Raw genomic sequence first — 19,341 nt, forward strand, 5'->3', positions numbered from 1 at the left:
TATATTTCTTGTGTCCTGGCAGCCCCTTCCCACTACGGAAGAAGTACATGGGTGTTGAAAGAATAAAAAAGGCGTCGCTTTCTGCTATCAGTTGCTTGGTTTATATTTCCGTTTATACTAGTGGTGCAACTCGGTGGTACAGCTGAGTTGCTTGTGTATGAAAGGGCACTAAGCCTAAAAATATAAGAATATTCTGCATTTCACCTTAAGAACGTGGTAAAAAAAAAAAAATGTTCAACGTGACGCGGTACATTCAACATTGCATCTCTAATTATTACTAGTAAAAATAGTACAGATCAAGAATAATAAAAAGAAAGATTAGAAGAAAAGCAAACTAACCAAACAATAATAAGCGATTCAATAACAATGTTAATGCAACTAATTCATTGTCAGCATTGTGTTGCTTTTTTTTTTTTTTTTTTTAGATTTTTCTGTACTTTTACATGTTTTACAGTTTGTTGTATGTTATGTATATTGTTTTTTTAAATAGCCACACGATAAATAAAGAATGCTGTAAATATTAATAAATGTATTTTATGTACCACTTAATTTACTCCTGGGGGCATATTTCCATAGCCGTCTTTAGGGAGGCCTCGCCATAGAAACTTGCAACGCAGCGCGAACGTCCTATTGGCGGTAACATTTGCCTTTCAGTAAATGGTGAAAAATCAAGCTGTCAGTAAAACGTGTTGGTATTTTGATGCTGTAAAGTGTCACATTTATGGAAATTACAGGACAGAATGCCAGATAAATGGAATGTACGTAAGTGTCAAAATAGTTACACCAAAACAATTAAGGAGGAAGAATATGTAAAAGAGTTTCCGATTTCCAAAATGTTTCATTCTCGAGCGAATTATTGAATGATTATTACGAATTGTAAACAGTAAAGATTAATAATTTGTTTCTTGAGATTCTTAACAAAAACTGTTTGAACAGTGTTACGTTAGATCAGGGTTTCTCAACCTAAGGGTCGCGAAGATAAGCGGATGAGATAAATATAATTAGAATCTAATGGGAAAATATTATTTTGAATTTGTTCTGATAGGCATATTTTAATTTTTATATATTTTGTTAAGAACAACAAAAATAGGTCTAGTAAACAGTTTCGAAAGTAGTGCACAGGTTACTTCTGTGCCAAATTCCACGCCAACCCATTTTTGGAAATATCTTTGACCAGCACTGATTGAGTATGGTGAGATTGGGCAGGGTGCTTTGCGCATAGGCTTTTATGACATTTAAAATCATAAAAAACTTATAACTATATCTACAACTCTTCTATCTTATGATGTTCCCATGGCAGGGTATGTATTCCATCTTTTAGAACGCATCTTTTATCATCTACACATTTTAAAGCTAACCTATTTACTTCTACACTGTACAAATCGTGCTTATAACTTCTGATTAAATTCCTTTTATAATGTTCTTTTTGATTAAATAAACAGTCTTTATAATCGTTAAATGAAAGTTTTTACTTATAACATTTTTCTTAACTCCTTTGCTTTCTTACATTTATATTTTTCGAATTTGATTGAATACATTTTTTATCTTAAACCAACAAACTCTTCTATGATTGTTCCTTTAAGTTCATCTTTCATTTTACCCAGTACTTTCTTACTTATTTGTGGTATCTTGTATTTGTTATTTTTTGGGTAATCACTTGTATCGAAGTAATTAATAAAACTTTTAAAGTCTTCGTATATATTTTTAGTTCGAATTTGATAAATGTATCTATCTATCTGTGTAACAAATTTCTATTTTGTCTTGATACTTAGATTTCATCACATTATAGTGAAAATCATACATTAAATGTTTTGATAAATCTAAAATTGACCACATAAATCGGGTTGTTAAATTGAACTTTAACTTTATTCATGTGAACAGCTACTAAATTTTCTATAAAAACTGTAGTGCTTTTATAGTTTTGTTTTGTTACAAACTTCTCAAATTTTTCTCATCACTTACTAGTTTAATGTTAACTCTCTAATATTTTCCATAGTCTTTCCAAAAACCGAATTGTTCATTAGCTTATAAAATTCCTTCTCAAAATCATTTGTTGCTCTAGTTCTCATCTGTGTGTTTAAATCTATGTAATTCTTTAACCAATCAGTTTGCTCAAATTCTATTACACGATGAATTTTCTTAAGCTTTAATCCAAGTGTTAAACATTGTTTTAAGTTTCGATAGTGAATTACATATTTTCCTTTATCGTATAATGTTGTTAATAGTTTTGATTGTTTTGAACCAGGCGGACACATGTTTTGAGGTGCTAATGGGTAGTCTTTGGGATAGTCATGCAGCTCTTTCGGATATTCAGGATCAACTTCTAAAATGTAACTTTTTTCACAAATATCAGGAACATTTGCAAAGTCTGTTTCTTTTATTTCTTCTTCACTTAGCCAATTAAATTCCTTGAATGGTAAGTATTGGCTCATTGCCCATCCATACAAGTTGTTAGCATCCAAGTACATTAAGTAAGAATCTTTTTTCATTATAATCTTCCATAAATTTGTTGTTTGCTTTTACATATCTTTTACTACATTGTGAAATTCCTCCTCGTATTCCTTTCTCTATCATCAATACCATATCATAATCTGTTAGTAATTCTAATTCTATATTTGTCATCTGTAACATTGCATCCCAAGCTAAACCTGGTGCTGTCATATACCAAGCAGGATCAAGACCATAAGCTTTAAGACATGTTTCCCTAAAATTCTCGAATATATCTGCTGACAATAATAGATCTGTTTCTAAATATAAATCATGGTATTGTCCGAGATTCTTAATGTTAAATGTTTTCCATACTTTGCATGCACATAATCATCACTTATATGTGTTCATAAGCTTGTTGAAGAATGCTTCTTTTGGTGAAAGTTTTCTTTCTCTAAACCTATTCCAATCGTTAACATAATCATATGGGTAAACACCTTTTCTTGTTACAAGGTTAAATTGTGCTTCATTAGGGTAGAAGTGTTGTGTGTGAGTTAATAGTTCTCTTGTTAGGTTTGATGATAATTTGTCTAAACTACATTCCATAAACATAAACGAATCTATGAATTTTAATTTGATAGTTCCAACCTTTGTACTAAATGAAATGTAGCGTTCTTCGTTATTAGGTATTAAATCAATTGTTTCTTTATTACATCCAAGCTCTTTAATGAATAAATGTGAGTCGTGTCCTGTTATGTATAATGACGTACAAACTTTGGAAATTTAACTTTTAAATTGTAATTATTACATAAAGGAGCTATAAACTCCCCTGTTACATGATCATGATGTTTAACTTTATAATTCTTTTCAGTGTATTTTTATTTACAGTAATAACAAAATTCGGATTTATTAAACTCTCTTCTCTGTTTCTTTGTTAAAGGCAATTCATTATTTTGCTTATAAATGTTTAATATCATTTTAGCTTGTTTCTGCAATTTATTTATGAACCTTTTAGCTGCATTTTTACCTCTAAACAAAATAGGTTCGGTTTTAGTTCCATCACTTTTTACAATGTAATAACAAAATCCAGAAGATTTATGTTGTTGATATTTTTTGTATATGGTTTATTTTTAGGTAACATTCTTCACATCCCATAGCCTTATGTAATAAGCATTCAAAATCGGCATAGATTACAAAGGGCATTCTCATTTTGTATTGATAGTTCTTAAATTTAACATATGTGTTACTGCTTTATTCAATGAACAATCTTGCTCATGTTTATCTAATGCACTTTGGGAGTAAAAGTATAACAAACATCGATCACAAATATTTTCGAGTTCTCATTTTTTGTCATTTGAGAACTAAATAATCTACTCAAGTCTTTAATCCAACAATGTGTTTTAACATTTTCTTCAACAAGTTTTATATATAATAAATTCACATGTTTTTCTTTTTTAATCTGTGTGTGATGTAATATATAGATTGAATAGTCTTTATCATATGCATAGACATTTATAGAAATATTAAGTAATTTTTCGACTTTTGGAATATCGCTTAGTTTTACAGAAAAATGAACATCTTTCATTTTAGATTCTAAGTTTGACAATAGTTCATTATTTTTTGGTACTCGTTCAGGATTTGAATTTGTAGGATATAATGCTCTGTATAATGAGTATAAGAAGCATTTTTCATCTTCATTCTTACATTAATTACTGCCTTTTTGTTTTCAGTCTGTTTAGGTAATTCTATGTATGATGATCTTCTGTATAGTACATATTTAACGATTGCTAGTTCTAAAAAGTTAATGTTTATAAGAGCACAGCCAGAACCTCTAGCTTGAAACTCATCCATTCTTGTTCTTACTGCTTGTTTCATATTAGTTAGTGCTTCATTTAAATTGGTTGATTGCTATATTTCTCGGTTTTCAGTATTAAAATAAAACTCTTGGATTTCTTTTCCTTTCTTATATTTAGAACTTAAATATAGATTAATTTTCAGTGAGCCATGTTTTTGTAAGCTGAGTTGTATTCTGTTTAATATAGCTTTAGATGTTTTAATATAATGTTCTATTGAATCTTCTAGTTTATATTGTGTTACGAATCTCCATGTTTCTAATCTTGATTTAAATGTAGTATTTTGACGTTTTACATCGATTGGTATTGATTCAACTTTGATTTTCGGTTCTTCAAATACTTCTTTAAATGGAAACAGTTTTAAAGCTCTCTTTCTACATAATCTCTTAGGTTTTCCAAAGGTGTCTTCTTGAAACGGAAATGCTTGACTAAAGTTTAATCCGTTTTTTTCATTTTCATGTTGTCTAATACGGTCAATAAGTTCTGCTTTTCTTAATCGGGAATAACCTTTTATCCCCTTTCATTTACATAAGTTTTTCAATTCACCTATTGTATGTTTAATTAAATTATTCATTATTGTCTCGTTTTTATTATATAAAAGAAATAAATTAAATCATTTTCGTTATCTAATACAACAGCTAATACTCATGTGACGTAGGAAATCTTAATGTTTATTAGTATGCTAGGACAGGGCTTTCATGGGATTACCCCATCAAAGTCACTATTAATATAAAACTAATTCATTTTTAAGGATCTATCTCACCATCACCACTTTCGCTTTCGCAATTTGATTCTGGTGTATATCTTTCTAGTGCTGCATTCCCTTTTTCTTTTAATAACATTTCTTTTTCTTTTAACAATATTTGCTTTTCCTGTAGTGTTGCTATCAGTTTAAGATCTTCATGAATAAGATTAAGTTTATTCTGTATCAAATCACATTGCTTCTCCATATTTATTATATACACAATTTAACAAAAATGAATAATATTTTCTTATTATTATAAAAAAAACGAGCTTACGGAAAGGAAAACTATTCCTCAACTTAAACAATACTGTAGATTGAATGGAATACATGGTTATTCGAACCTTAGGAAGGCAGAAATAATAACCTTAATCAACGAGCACAAAAATAATCCTTTAGCTAGAACTGCTGCAAATTCACAACCAAGTAAACAAGATGAAACAATGATGAATAAAGATCAACTTATAAAAGACATGATTCAAAAATTAAACCCTGAACATATTGTAAACTACTTTCAAAATCCGCTTTGTAGAAATATAGTTATAGATGCACTTAATAGTCGAAAATTCAGAGTGGAAACAAATTTCAGAAATAAAGAACTTTTCCGATGACTTTCTGCATACCTTTGAAAACAAGATACATTGGTATTTACTTACATCAAACCAAAAACTATCACTTTCTTTTATTGAACGTTATGAAGAACACATCGATTGGGCCAGATTATCAAACAGAAAAGACTTACTTAAACACGAAAACATTTCTATTGAGTATGGTGATAAACTTTTCTGGGACAAATTGTGTGAACGAAGGTATGGTTTACGGTGTTATCGTTATTTAAAACCAGAATTCGTACTAAACCATAAAGAACATACAAGACAACATATTCATTGGGAAGACTACACGTATGAATACGCTCAACAAATGACTGAAGATTTTCTTAATGAGTTTAAAGAGGAAGTTGATTGGCTCGTGTTCAGTGAAGAAAATAACTGGAGAAAGTATTCACAGAAACAAGCTATTGAGGTTTGTTCGCAATTCAAAGAATATATACATTGGGGCATACTTTCTTATCAGATTTACTCAAATTTACGTTCCTAAAAACCTTTAAAGACGAACTCTGTTGGGATATAGTTTCTAAAAATTGTCGCATCAGAGGAAAAGAACTAACAGCCTTCTTGAGAGAATTTGATTCTCTTATCGATTGGCATGCTATTACACCACTGCTAGATGAAACACACGTGAGAAAATATCAAAATTAAGTTTGTCCAAATTTAGTTTACACGATAAAAGCGAAAAATTCATTCTCGAGTTCGAAAGCAAGGGTTTAGAATTAAACAGGACAATACACACTTGTTGCGATAGAAAGTTCTCTGAAGACTCTAATATATCAGAGGCAAGATCGATATGTTTGAATTCTTAAGAGTAAATAAGTATGTTCACGATTCCCTCAAAAACAAATACTCTCAACAGGTTTACGCTTAATAAAAAACTCAGAAGAATGCCCAATATGTAAAGAAACAAAAACTCAATTATGTAAAACGACGTGTAAGCATGTGTTCCGTATTAAGTGTATGTTTACCTGGTTAGGAGATAATAACACTTGTCCTTTGTGTAGAACAGTTATTAGACTTAACAAAAACAATGAATATCCTGAACAACATCTTAATTTTGATAGCCTGGTTTATTTTGATTACATTGAAGAAGAAGAATAGGCTTAGGATAGTACATTGGAGCTAGTAACAGTGAAGATTGATGTTGAGTTACTTGTGTTAGTTTTAAATTTGTTAAGCTTTTATGAAATAATAATCATAAAAGTTACATTAAAAGTTTCTATATGGGATTAGATATTAACCGATCATATAAACGATCTATTTCTTTAACCAAATCATCTTCTAATAGGGATGTCCAAAACTCATTACCCTTACCGTTACGAATATCTAATTCTTGTTGCATCAAGTTGAATAATTTAATACTATTAGAATTTCTAAACTTTTCGTATATTATCTCATGATGTGGATATTTTTCTTCTGCATCATTAAGATGTTTATATAGACTTCTCTTTTGGCATCTGATAGCATAATAAGGGAAAGGATAATTAAGTTTGTTCTTGTATATGATTAGGCAATTATCTTTTGAAACATCATCTGTATGTGGTGCTGCTATTTCTTTTAAGCTTTCATTTCGAATCCTTAATCTTTCCATTGACTCTTCAACTTCTACTCTTGATTGTAATTCTTCAGTGTCTTCTCGGTATTGGCTAAAGTCTTGTGTGAAGTAGTTTTCTATAATATCATAGCACTTGTCATAGAAGACTTGTGATATCCAAAAAGCAATAGAGAGAAATATCTCTTTATACACACATGTTCCTGAAATTAGATTGTTTATTTCGTTACCAGCTAGTTTTACTGTGTAAGATGAGTTTCTGAAGTGGCCGGAATCCTGGGAACTTCGAAGTTTGTTGTAGTAATCTAATAACTCTTGAATGTACTTTCTAACCAGTGATCAATCCTTTTACCGCCTTTTTGACACAACTTAGTAGCGTTGAAGTAACCTTTGTTCTTATCTATAATCAGTTTAAAATCAACAAAGATATCATACCAATAGTTACCTTTAATCTGTTCGTAACATATCTCATTCAAACTTCGATCCATACTAGCCATACTTATTAATTAAAAAATAAATGTATTTTTTCCTAACCTTTTATGGCTATTATTCCATAAAAGATAACATTTATATTTACATTACATTACTTTTATCTATCCAGCTATTATGTGAATCATCAAATCCTAACCACTTGTCAAACATACATCCTCACACAGTTTTTATTAACTAACCTCGAACGTCCTATCATTATGAGGTCAAATCAAACCGGAGTAAACCTTAAACGTAAACAGACGCAAACGAACGTACTTGAACGTAACTGAACGTACCTAAACGTGATTGAACGTGGATGTTGTGTTACGTTGTGTTGTTTTTGTTTTTTCTTTATATAATAAATGGAAGTTAATAAAGCTAAGAAATATATAAAGTTAAAAGAACTTGCTAAAAGATTTAAGGAAATTAAACGGGTAATCGAAGTAAATATGAAAATTATAAAGAACAAGATCAACCTATTATCGATCCAATTAAAGATTTAGGATCCTATCAAAAGTAGCAGAAGAAAATAAAAATATAATTCAAGAGTTAGTTCCAGTTGTGCATAAAAGCGCGAAAGTAGATTCAAGCTTATTAGTAACACCTATGCATGAGAGTTCAATAAGTGAAAGTGATACGCCTATAACAGAAGAAATAAACCACATGAAAAAGCAAATTAAGTATAAAGTAAAAGGAATAGAATCTTTAGCAACTACCCATTTTCGTAAGATTGCTTCGAGATATGCAACTAGAGATGATAAAAGTTTTGGAATAGAACCATATGATGAAGATGGGAAAATCATACATATGATAGGGGATACAGAAGTTAAAATTCATGGTGATGATTTAGTTATTAATAATCGACATTACACAGGAACACAAGATTTATAGGAATTACTAACAAAACAATCCAAAAACTATAATGAAGATCTAAAAAATATACACAAAGTCATTGATTCTAATGTATTTCATAACAATGATCCAAATACAATAAAACAACGATCTAGTAGAAGCGAAAATATAAAGAAATTATCAAACCTATTTGGAATAGATATATAAAACCAGCTTTGGGTCCAACACCAACAAGAAAACAGGAGAGGGAATCAAAATATATAACGAATTACCAAAAAATATATATATGGATGGATGATGTGAGAAAGTTAGTTGATCGATTAATAGTTATTGATGGAGAGAGAAAATCTGGAAATGATAATTTTTATAATTAGAAAGTAAGCATAATGAATATGATTAATTCTGAACTCTCACAATTTATTCCTAATGATCCCAAGGGTATAGATTATTTGATAAAGATATTGAATACGTTGCCACCAAAATTTAGGAATAATGAGAAGTATGGAAAAGGATTAATGAATAAGATTTTAAACATGAAAGGAATGCCAGAGTTACATATACTAGGCTATGAATTTTGCGGCCCTTACACGAAGCTACAAGAAAGGTTAGAAAGAGGGGATAAAGGTATTAACCCCCTAGATGAAGCTTGTAGAGAACATATATACTACAGGGATAATAAAGATACAGCTTCTAGACATATTGCAGAGAAAGAATTAGAAAATAAAGCATGGGAAAGAGCTTTTGCTAAAGATGCAAACTTGATAACACAACGATACCAGCTTTTGGAACTGCTTTGGCTATGAATACAAAAGTAAGGTTTGGTTTAGGTTTATAAGTATTGTGTTTCATTTTTATGGATTTTCCATAAAAGTTTTTAAGTTTTATAATAAATATAAGTATGAAGTTAAGCAGTTTTACGTTTACAATACCTAACGAAGAACTTAAGAAATTAAATATTGATCACATTTTAACAAAGAAACAGTTAAATGATAAAGCTAAGAAGATTAAAGAAATTAGAGAAATGCAGTTATCTCTTTCTATACCACAAGTTAAGAAAACAAACAAAGAAATGAAAACTAAAAACAATATTCATTATGGTGGTTTTATATTTACTCTTCCAACAATTTTAGCTATAATAGGTGCTCTAGGTTATGCTGCTACCGTAGCTGCTTCTATAGCCAAAACGGTAGATGATGCAAAAAAGAATAAAAAGGAATTAGAAGAACAAAAGAGACAATTTAGCAATGGAAGAGAAGCAAGGTGGTAAGCTTCCAAAAAACGAAAAGCCCAAAAAAGGAAAGAAATTAAACCTTTAAGTAACTTGGATCTAGTTCATCTTGTTAAACAGCTTAAGAGAAACATTAGAGGTGTATTTATGAGTGATGAATTACCTAAATAGCCAGAAAAGAATGAGTGAGCTGTTAGTTTTGATACCTCTAAAAATATAGGAACTCATTGGATTTGTTATTGGAAAGAAGGAAATAGAAAGTATGTATTTGATTCATTCGGAGGTAATCCACCAAAAACACTCGTAAATTATCTTGGTCATAATATAGAGTACAGTAGCAATCGTATACATTTTAACGAGGTAATCTGTGGGCATTTATGTATTGTAGTATTAAAAATGTTTACAAATAGATATAGTTTTTGAGAAATCATTAGTCAGGTGAATAGGAATAAGGATATTTGAAAAAGTTATATTTAAGTTTGTTTTATGGGTTTAATTCATAAAGCGATAAAAAGATCTTTTCTTTATAATAAATATGGATAAAATAGTCATATGAGTTACAAACCTTTAAACCTAATCAAAAGAATATCGAAAATTTAAATAAACCAAACAGATCTATTGAGTTTGATTTAGATGTTGGAGATGGGTTTGTTCATCCTTATTATGCTGATATTTATGTAACTTTTGAAATTAGAGTTAGAGATGCTGATGGTGAATATACTAGTGGTCAAAATGTTAGACTTATTAGTAACTTCTTCCCGCATCTGTTTTCTCAAATACAAGTTAGTAAACATGGACAGATATTGGATACTATAGATTATCCTGGTTTAACTTCAACAGCTGTAAATACATGTACGATTTCAAAACCAGAAGGAAATCATTATGATGAATGTGGATGGGAAGGAATTCCCTGGCGAAGAACAGATGAAGAAATACTACTTTTGCTAAAACTTTTACCAGGATTTCGTTCTGATTATAAAGATGTGGAAAAAAGGATTGAAATATACATTTAAAAGAAGTGGTTCTTATGATAATGCATTTGCTATTTGGAAAACAAAAAAGGAGGATGTAACAAATGAGAATGATCAACCACAACCAGGTAAAGTTAAGATCACAAATATGGAGTTGAGAATGCCTAATGTTAATTATGAATCTAACTATGCTACCTTGCTAAGATGTAACATGTTAAAAGAGGGTAAGATTCATATTTCCTTCAACACATATCAATGTTTATAGAAATCAGTTACAGACAAATATTTGGAATTTGATCTAAGCATGCAATTTAACTCAAGTGAATTTGATATGCCCAATTTCGTGATTGTATTTTTCCAAAAGGATAGGAATGATAACCAAAAAGAGATTCAAGCTATTTTGATCATTGTAAAGTTCAGAATATCCATTTTCGTAATGCTAGAAATGAGTCTTTTGCTTTAGAATCTTTGAAGTTAGATTTTGGAAAACAAATATCTCAAAGCTTACGAAGTGTGTACGATATGTGAGAGTTACAATTGGAAACACTGAGATGTATTATTATCCTAAAGAGTTTTTAAAAATAGACCAATGTTTGGAATTAACACAAACAAGCATATATTAGTAAGTGATAGAACTAATTTGAAATTGACTGTTAATTTTGAAAGAAATGTACGAGATAAAACGATTTGTTACGTTATGATTGGTAAGAACTTTGAATATGATGTGCGAAAAGAAAAAATGATTGAGAAGATATAAATCAATTATGTTTATTAGATTTGTTTAGTTTGTAAGTGTTTTTATGGTAATATCATAAAAATTTATTTAGTAAAAATGAAAATTCCCGATAACATTCCACGAGAGATTCTAATTGCGTCAATTGAGGATACTATATTAAACCTTGAGAAATTATAAACAAAAAACAAAAGGAAGTCTAAAAGAATAGAATATGCATATATCACTCTTATTACGATATCAATTCTACTATCAGCTTCTACAGGATTTATTAATATATTTATTCCTGTTACGGTATATTCGATTATTACAACAGCATTTGCATCAGCTTCTGCAGTAATCACTGGTCTATCAACACGATTTAATATAGCTTCGAAGACAGATTATTAAAAATATGGTGAATCAAGTTGAATTGTTTAAAAATAAGCTAAATGTTATTAAAGTAATGAATGGAGAATTGACAAACATACAAAAGATAATGATAATAGAATTACCCATATATTGAATGGCATAGGATCATTACAAAAATGAATGTTTTTAAAATTTTTGTACAATAAATAGGAAATGGCATCACAATTAAACAATAAAAACAATATTAACGTTTTAAGACTTGTTAAATTGCAAGATCTGGAGGAAGGAAAATCATACGAAATAACCTTACGGAAATTGATAGCAACAAAATACAGTGGTAAAAGAGTATTAGTACATTTAAGTGAAAAATAGAAAACCATATTACCCCAGAGATATAATGAAGATACTGATCAAGTTTTAAAAGAGATGAAAACTAAGGGACTGTTTATGAGATATGATGGAATGAAAGATCTTTCTAACGATTACAAAATGCACCAACTGTTCTTTGAAAATAAATCTAAAAAGTAAAAAATGAAATTAAAAATATTTTTTAAATAATAAATTGAGTAGTTAGTGTGGAACCTAAAAAGAAATTCATTCTTCCTAATAATTTCAATGTGATTGTGAAAAATATACAAAATAAAACGCAAATACTATTCGAAATCAGTGGTTGTTTATTCAGCTTGAACTATGACAAATGGGCTGATTTTTAGAAATCATTGCTTCCCATAGAGAACGAAGTTAGCAGAAATTTCATTACCAGTATCCAAACTTGTAATTTTAACTGTTTTAAGTTTTTATGGTTATAAAGCTATAAAAACAGATTTTTAGACATACACAACGCATAAGGAAAAGCAGTACTTTTGAATGCCATTTGAATTTTAAAGTTCCATATAGAAATGAGAGATATTTTAGTTTTTGTAATAATATTCTTAGAGTTACGCAGCCTGCAAAACCTTCGAAAGATAGTAAATTTATTTCTCTATTGATTTTCGTTTGAATTTTCAAAATCGATGAATATTTGGCAGTTATAACAAAATCAAAATTTCGGGAATTTTTTACGGGTTTATCTTTGAGTTTTCGGGAAAATGCTATTCTTGTAAAGTCTTAAAATTTTATGTAGATTATGCCAGTATTTTTTATTTTTCAAATATCTCAATTTTATGATTTTGCAGTGTTGCAAACAGGATCGAATTTGTTACTAGACTTAGTGATTTTTTAAATTTATGGGTTGGCAATACTTATGGGCCGGCTAAGGACTAATTGCCAAAAATTAAATATCAGCCCGCTATCTCTTATAGGAACCAAGATATTCATAATTTTCATATTTTTTGTTTTGAATTTGCCGGCTAGGTGAACATATTCAAGCAGTTACCCACCTACTCAATAGATGACGCGTTACATATCATTTAGTTTATCACTTTGCTAATAGATTTCTCTTGCTGTTACCAAGCTCTTCAAATACTTATATGCTTATCTAACAGATGGCTCTGTCTTTATGCATCAGTTTCTTCCTTTGTGAATGAGAGTGACTTTTCTCACCATTCTACAGCGCTAGCCAGTAACTCAATTGGTTAGTGCGCGGTTCCATAAAGCTTGTGGTTCGTAACTGATGACGCAAGTTCGAATCCTTGCCGAGGACTTGCAAATTTATATCTGCGGCCTGGTTATAAATTTGTATTTCCCAAGGAACTGTAAAGTGAATTAAGCTAACGGTTGTGTTCCATCTCAGATGGCTACAGTGTCCTCACCTCTGACTCAAGTGTGGATATGGCTGGGCGTCTCTGATACTTGGAAACAACAAATTAAAAGGAGAGGGAAAAACCTGGCGCCAGGGATAAAATAGAAACAAGAAGATTGTGAGCTGTGTGGATGAATGTTGTGATTCGTATTCAGATACGGACTACCGAGGCTGAATGGAAAGCCACAAGTACACTTACAGACCTCAAAGGAAGGTAGATAGAAATTGAACAAAAAATCCTGGGATCCATCTGAGGCGAAACTACAACAACAATCAACGCTGACCTCTCAGATGGATCCCGGATTTCTGCGACGGCAGTTTTGCTGAAATAAACTGATTTTTTAAACCTATTTATTTAACCTATTTCATATGATCTCGTGTTAGGGCGTTCCAGCGCTAGTACTGAAATCGTTCAAATGAATCAGTGACAGATCACCTATTCCAGAATAAATGCTATATTTATTATACATTCCTTCTCATTGAATTTTTAAAGTTAACATGGAGATTAAAATGCAGTAAATATAATTTGTATAGATCCCTTTGCAGATAATTAAAGATAAAGTTTTTATGGATATCATAAAGCCTATGCTGAAAGCACCCTACCCAATCTCACCCTACTCAATCTGTGCTGGTTAAAGATTTTTCCAAAAATGGTTGGTCTGGAATTTTGGCCCAGAAGTAACCAATGTACACTACTTTCAAACAGGGGCAGAATTGTTTAAAAAATCATTTAAATGAAGTACGATATGAAACTAATGAGACTAATGCACTTCTCATTAGTGTATATTGAAATATCAGAAAAATGACAAATGCTACAAAACCTGTATATTGAAATACAGTTAAAATTGAAAGTTAATGAGATACCTGAGCATGGTTTGATTTCACTAGTGCGGCAATGTCCGATTTAATGTTCGTGACGAACATTATCAAGTCAACTTTTTATCAACTGTCCCAGCTTTTTTAACCAAAATTGAAATTACTTTATTATTTTTTAAAATCACATGACTCAAAATTAAGGGATTAATGAAGTTTTAAAATTTTTAAACGGTCTATATTTTAAAACAGTATAATGAATTGGATTCGATATTTGTAATATGAATGACCTGACCAAATTTGGCTTTAATCCATTCGCTTTTAGGAAAGTTAGTGTATCCACTATATGCAAGAAATGGATTCTACTGTTATAGATTTAGATGGATATCGTGAGATCTCCGCAGTAGGCATATTAAAAATCCCACAGAAGGTTATTATAAACCAGAAATTACAAGAAAGTCGCTGGCAAAAGAATGTGATAAAATGGGGTCGTGATACTAATTAGGTTGAGAACCAATGCGATAGATACTACTGCATTTCTATATTAGATACTGCTTAGTCGCTTGCTTATTTCATTCAACAAGAATATTCCGTTTGTTTGTTGGACAAAACAATAAAAAAAAGTTGACAAAAGGAAGTGAAAAAAGAAAAAGAACCTGCAGAAAAAGATTTGTCCCCGTTTTGCGCTCCATGGGCGTCGAGTGGTGTGGGGAACAGCGTTGCCACACCGAAGGCCGGGGCCTTCCTAGAGATAATGGTATTTCTCAAAACTACTAGTATTGTAATACTAATGTAATTTTTTTTCAAAACTAACTATGGTACAGGTGTATATACCATAAAATTATAACAAATTAGAGGTAGCAGCATTGATTTACAAAAAAAAAAACTTTTACTATTATTCTAGTATTTCTACATGATGTTTTACGACGTTTTAAAAAAACATTCTGCGAGAGGTATTGCTTTGAGAAATAGGTCCCTGGAAGCAAGAAACCACAAAGTGCCCTTTTCATACCGGTTTGCGTCCATACAACTCAACATTGAGTTCCACTTGGCGTTATCTTGATATTTACTGATCTTGCAATATGGCGTAAGTAAAGCATATTTTATGCCTTGGAATCATGTACTCTTCGTATCCCCCCGCCAGATTCACCATAAGTTCTTAGTGCTTATTTTGCGATGCGTTGTGGTCCACTATGTTTGCGATGATTAATGCGGAATGAGACCTGAACTACTTCTAAATTGCTGTCTATCTCTTCATCACTTACACGTTTCGTATCACTTTGAAAATTATGCAGTTATGCATGATCTCTGTCAGTTTATCAGCATCTCACATTTCTTTCCCAATTTGTTCAAGATAGATCTTAAAATCTTCTGGACTAATATTTATTACTCCGTCCTAAATAAAATATGGACATATTAGGAAAAGTGGGGGCATAATGACCCCTCCCTGGGGCAAGATAGTCACCCCGGTATATAGCGGTGTTCCTCTGGTGACAGAATTGGTACTACTACACAAGCAGTAGTTAGTGTGGCACGAAGTGTTTAGAAAGGGAGACGTTGCTACCTTCAATAGTGTGAAATAAGCGGAGAAAACCATTTTCATGATACGTCGATATAAGGTACTAGCAGCGTTCACCCCGCTTCGCTGCGGTCACCCCGGAACGCAATAAACCTTGTTAATTAGATAATTTTTACTTTTTCGCTTTCAAGTGATATGATAAAAACCATAGTAGATTCCAGTAAATGTTAACATTATATCGCCTGTCATTTATGTTAACCCGCCGAGTCACATGGTCATGCGGGTTGCATATAAATACGTTTATTTTTACCTATGATGAACTAATAACAAAGGATTTGTACGTATGGACACTTGAATGGTCAATTATCTCAAGACACTGGTAATTAAAAATTAAAGTGATATGATAAAAACCATCTAGGGTCCAAATCCTAATAACCCCCCAAAAATGAAAGAAATTGGTTCAGCCGTATTAGCGTGATGAGTTCACAAAGGATTTGTGCGTTCTCTTTTATATATATAGATATAGTGAATATTCTACCTGTTGCTGAATTACACACATAGATAGTGAGAAAGGTTTGGCCATCAAAAATTCATGCATGATTTCGTTGTGGAGGATAGTGGATAGCAGATAAAGGGTTTTTGAAAGTTATATCAGGATTGGGGCAAACACACGCAGACACGATGTGAGGAGTCTTTCCAACGTTTTCCAACTCTAACATGCATAAAGCTATACTAGGGAGCATGTGCACATAGATTCGACCATGAATTCTTTCTTAATCTTAATCACCAAAGGATTATGTTATCGTATTAAAATCCAGTCTCGCCACACGGCTTCCCGCACCTACACTCTCTGGATAAAGTACGATGTTGCTGATATTCTAGAATCGTACTCCCCGTGTAAGGCCGGTACCAGGGTGATAGGCTGCTGTGCTCATGTAGCCTCGGTCTTGTGATATCTAGGGTTTCGCACGCACGACCCAACCGCATTCCATGGCCCAGCATCTTAGGAGGATTACGTTGAAGATGCCCAGGGTAAAGTGGATGATGACTGAACTGACGATGCAGAATACGATCAAGCATTCTTCAGGACGATATTTAACACAAAATTCTTCACATATTTTCCTTTGATAGTTTATTGTTTGCATAATTGATTTTTTGTGCTTTACTGTGGATTCATATACATGCGATTTCAAGTGCAACGTTTTGTTTTATATATAGCGGACTTCAAGAACAATCTGAGTCTCTAGTATGTTCAAGTAGACATTCCTGACTACAGTTTGGCAATTTTTGGTGTTGTTCTGAGTATCCGCTTTATTGTCATCACAACTCCGAAAACGAATATTGATAGCGAAATACAGGTTGACCGAACACGCTTTTTCCTAAACAAATGATCTCATGATGTAACAAATCAACCTATGGTCTTAATATTTGGTTATTTTATGTGCCTTTATCAGCAGAACAAAGCATTATTAAGAATTTTGCCATCATGTTGGCGCCTTCCACGAAAATCCGTTTCTCACGCACCTACGTCGGCTTTTCGAAGCTTGGAGTTAGGGGTGACTTATGGACGCTCTACACGGACAATCGGAAAAGATCTCAATATAATCTAAACGACCTTTGACGCGGAATATCGTGTAGATAGCAGGTATCAATTTTTATAAAAATCCATCGATAGGCAGAAATCGGCCCTTATCATGACCCATCCTTTCTGCCTATGGCCCTGCAAAGCAGTGACGATTTGAGATACTGATCAGGGAGTAATGCCTCCCTGAAGCAACGACAATTTCCCAGAAATCATATCTCTGACAGGTCCGGATGTGACACCAGTAATTGTGCATTGCAACTTTTCACTCTCAGTGTATCGAAACTCATGCCAAAGGAACTGTTCGGAAATATTCATTGGTTCTCCTCTCTGACCCTCATGTAGTCGCCTGAAAATACGGTTTAACCCTCAAAAGAATCCTCCAAAATGTTTCTCAACGGTTTTCTCTAGTATCAAGTGTGCTGAAGAACATATTAGAAGTTTACCAAAATTTGACCACCGGAAAGGCCCAATTTTCAAGATAACGTCCAAAATAGTCGTTAACTCTTTTACAATCTTAGGCTATCATTCAAGTAGCCATTGGATCATCAGTATTTATCCTAGGATTATGATTCGTACATCATTTCTTCAGAATAAAACAGGCTTTCGAGTGGCACCATTCAAATGTGTACTTGACGTACGTGGAAAGGGAAATTGAGGATAATTCAAGAAATTTTCCTCTAAAAATCCCTTTTCAAAAGTTTTGCGCCGTCTGAAGCGGCCCCGGGTAAGAATACATGACCCAAATGTTTCTAGAGAAGTGTTATGGGATATAGACTATGTACGTGCCAAATTACATTATGAAATCTTTAATAGTCACGACGGAATAAAATATTTACCAATATCCTACTCTGTGAATATACCTAACAAAATATGTAAGTAGACAATAAATAGGACAGAACATAAAACTTTCTAACACAGTACTATTAATTCAGGTATCATCATTCGTAGCTCATTATTTTCAGAATGAAGCAAGCTTTCCTATGGTATCATCACCGCGTCTTCCAAAGCGGCCACGGATAAAGAGTACAGGAACCTAAAGTTTCTAGAAAATTACTATGAGGAATAGGCTATATGCGCGAGAAATTAAATTCCGAAGTTTTCAAAATATTGACAACCAAGCTGCATCTGTGCCTAAATTAATGGGGATGAAAGTGCTTAATTTGATGCAGTTCGGCCGCTTCTGTCCACTATCCGGAATGGACAGGAATAAACCATAGTTAGCGAGAGGTTAATAACAAATGAGTGAAAGCAATTATATTTAAATATCAAATATATTCTGATTAATTAATTTGAAGTGTACTGTGTGATGTTTATGCTTTTGGATATAACATGACACTCTCAGTCGCAGAACTTATAAACTTCTGAGAATTTAACATAGGCCACAACAGAGCCGATGACATACCTGTTAAGTCTGTTGTTGAAACCATGGGCGATGATTGAACTGGAACTTGATGTCTGGTATCCAGCTGTCACCCGACAACGGGATGTCGTGTGGTATCGAACCTGCGACCGAGGTATCGTAGAACCTCGTTCAGCTTTTTCTTCGGATGTTCGCACTTCAACCGCTCTATCCAAACTTCCTCCTTCTTCCAACAAAGAATAGGTTTTTATTCCATCTTCCAGACGATGGAATGTGTCCCCTCAACTTTGGAATGACGTCAAAATGTCACAGCTGTTAGAAACTTTCATTTCTCGATTGTTGTGCCATGTCCAAAATTCTCAGACAATTCATTTCTGCTAAACTGCATATTATGTCATACCCGAAATGTGTATTTGTGAACAAAGCTGAGTACACAAAATATTTTATAACAACATAGAGCTTACACGCTCTTTTCTTAAATTCTGTCTTTTCATCATTATTTACACATTATGTCTAGACGACATATAAACAA

The 19,341-nt window shown here is 32.1% G+C and overlaps 1 protein-coding gene across 2 annotated transcripts in view; it reads left to right on the forward strand.

Moving 5' to 3' along the window:
* The window catches only part of snRNP-U1-C (small ribonucleoprotein particle U1 subunit C), a 272,411-nt gene that overhangs the window by 164,520 nt on the left and 88,550 nt on the right, over positions 1-19,341 (forward strand). The gene's annotated exons all lie outside the window — the stretch shown is intronic.

The sequence above is a fragment of the Thermobia domestica genome, chromosome 11, assembly GCF_964235325.1.
Source record: "Thermobia domestica chromosome 11, izTheDome1.hap1.1, whole genome shotgun sequence".
NCBI classification, from domain to species: domain Eukaryota; kingdom Metazoa; phylum Arthropoda; class Insecta; order Zygentoma; family Lepismatidae; genus Thermobia; species Thermobia domestica.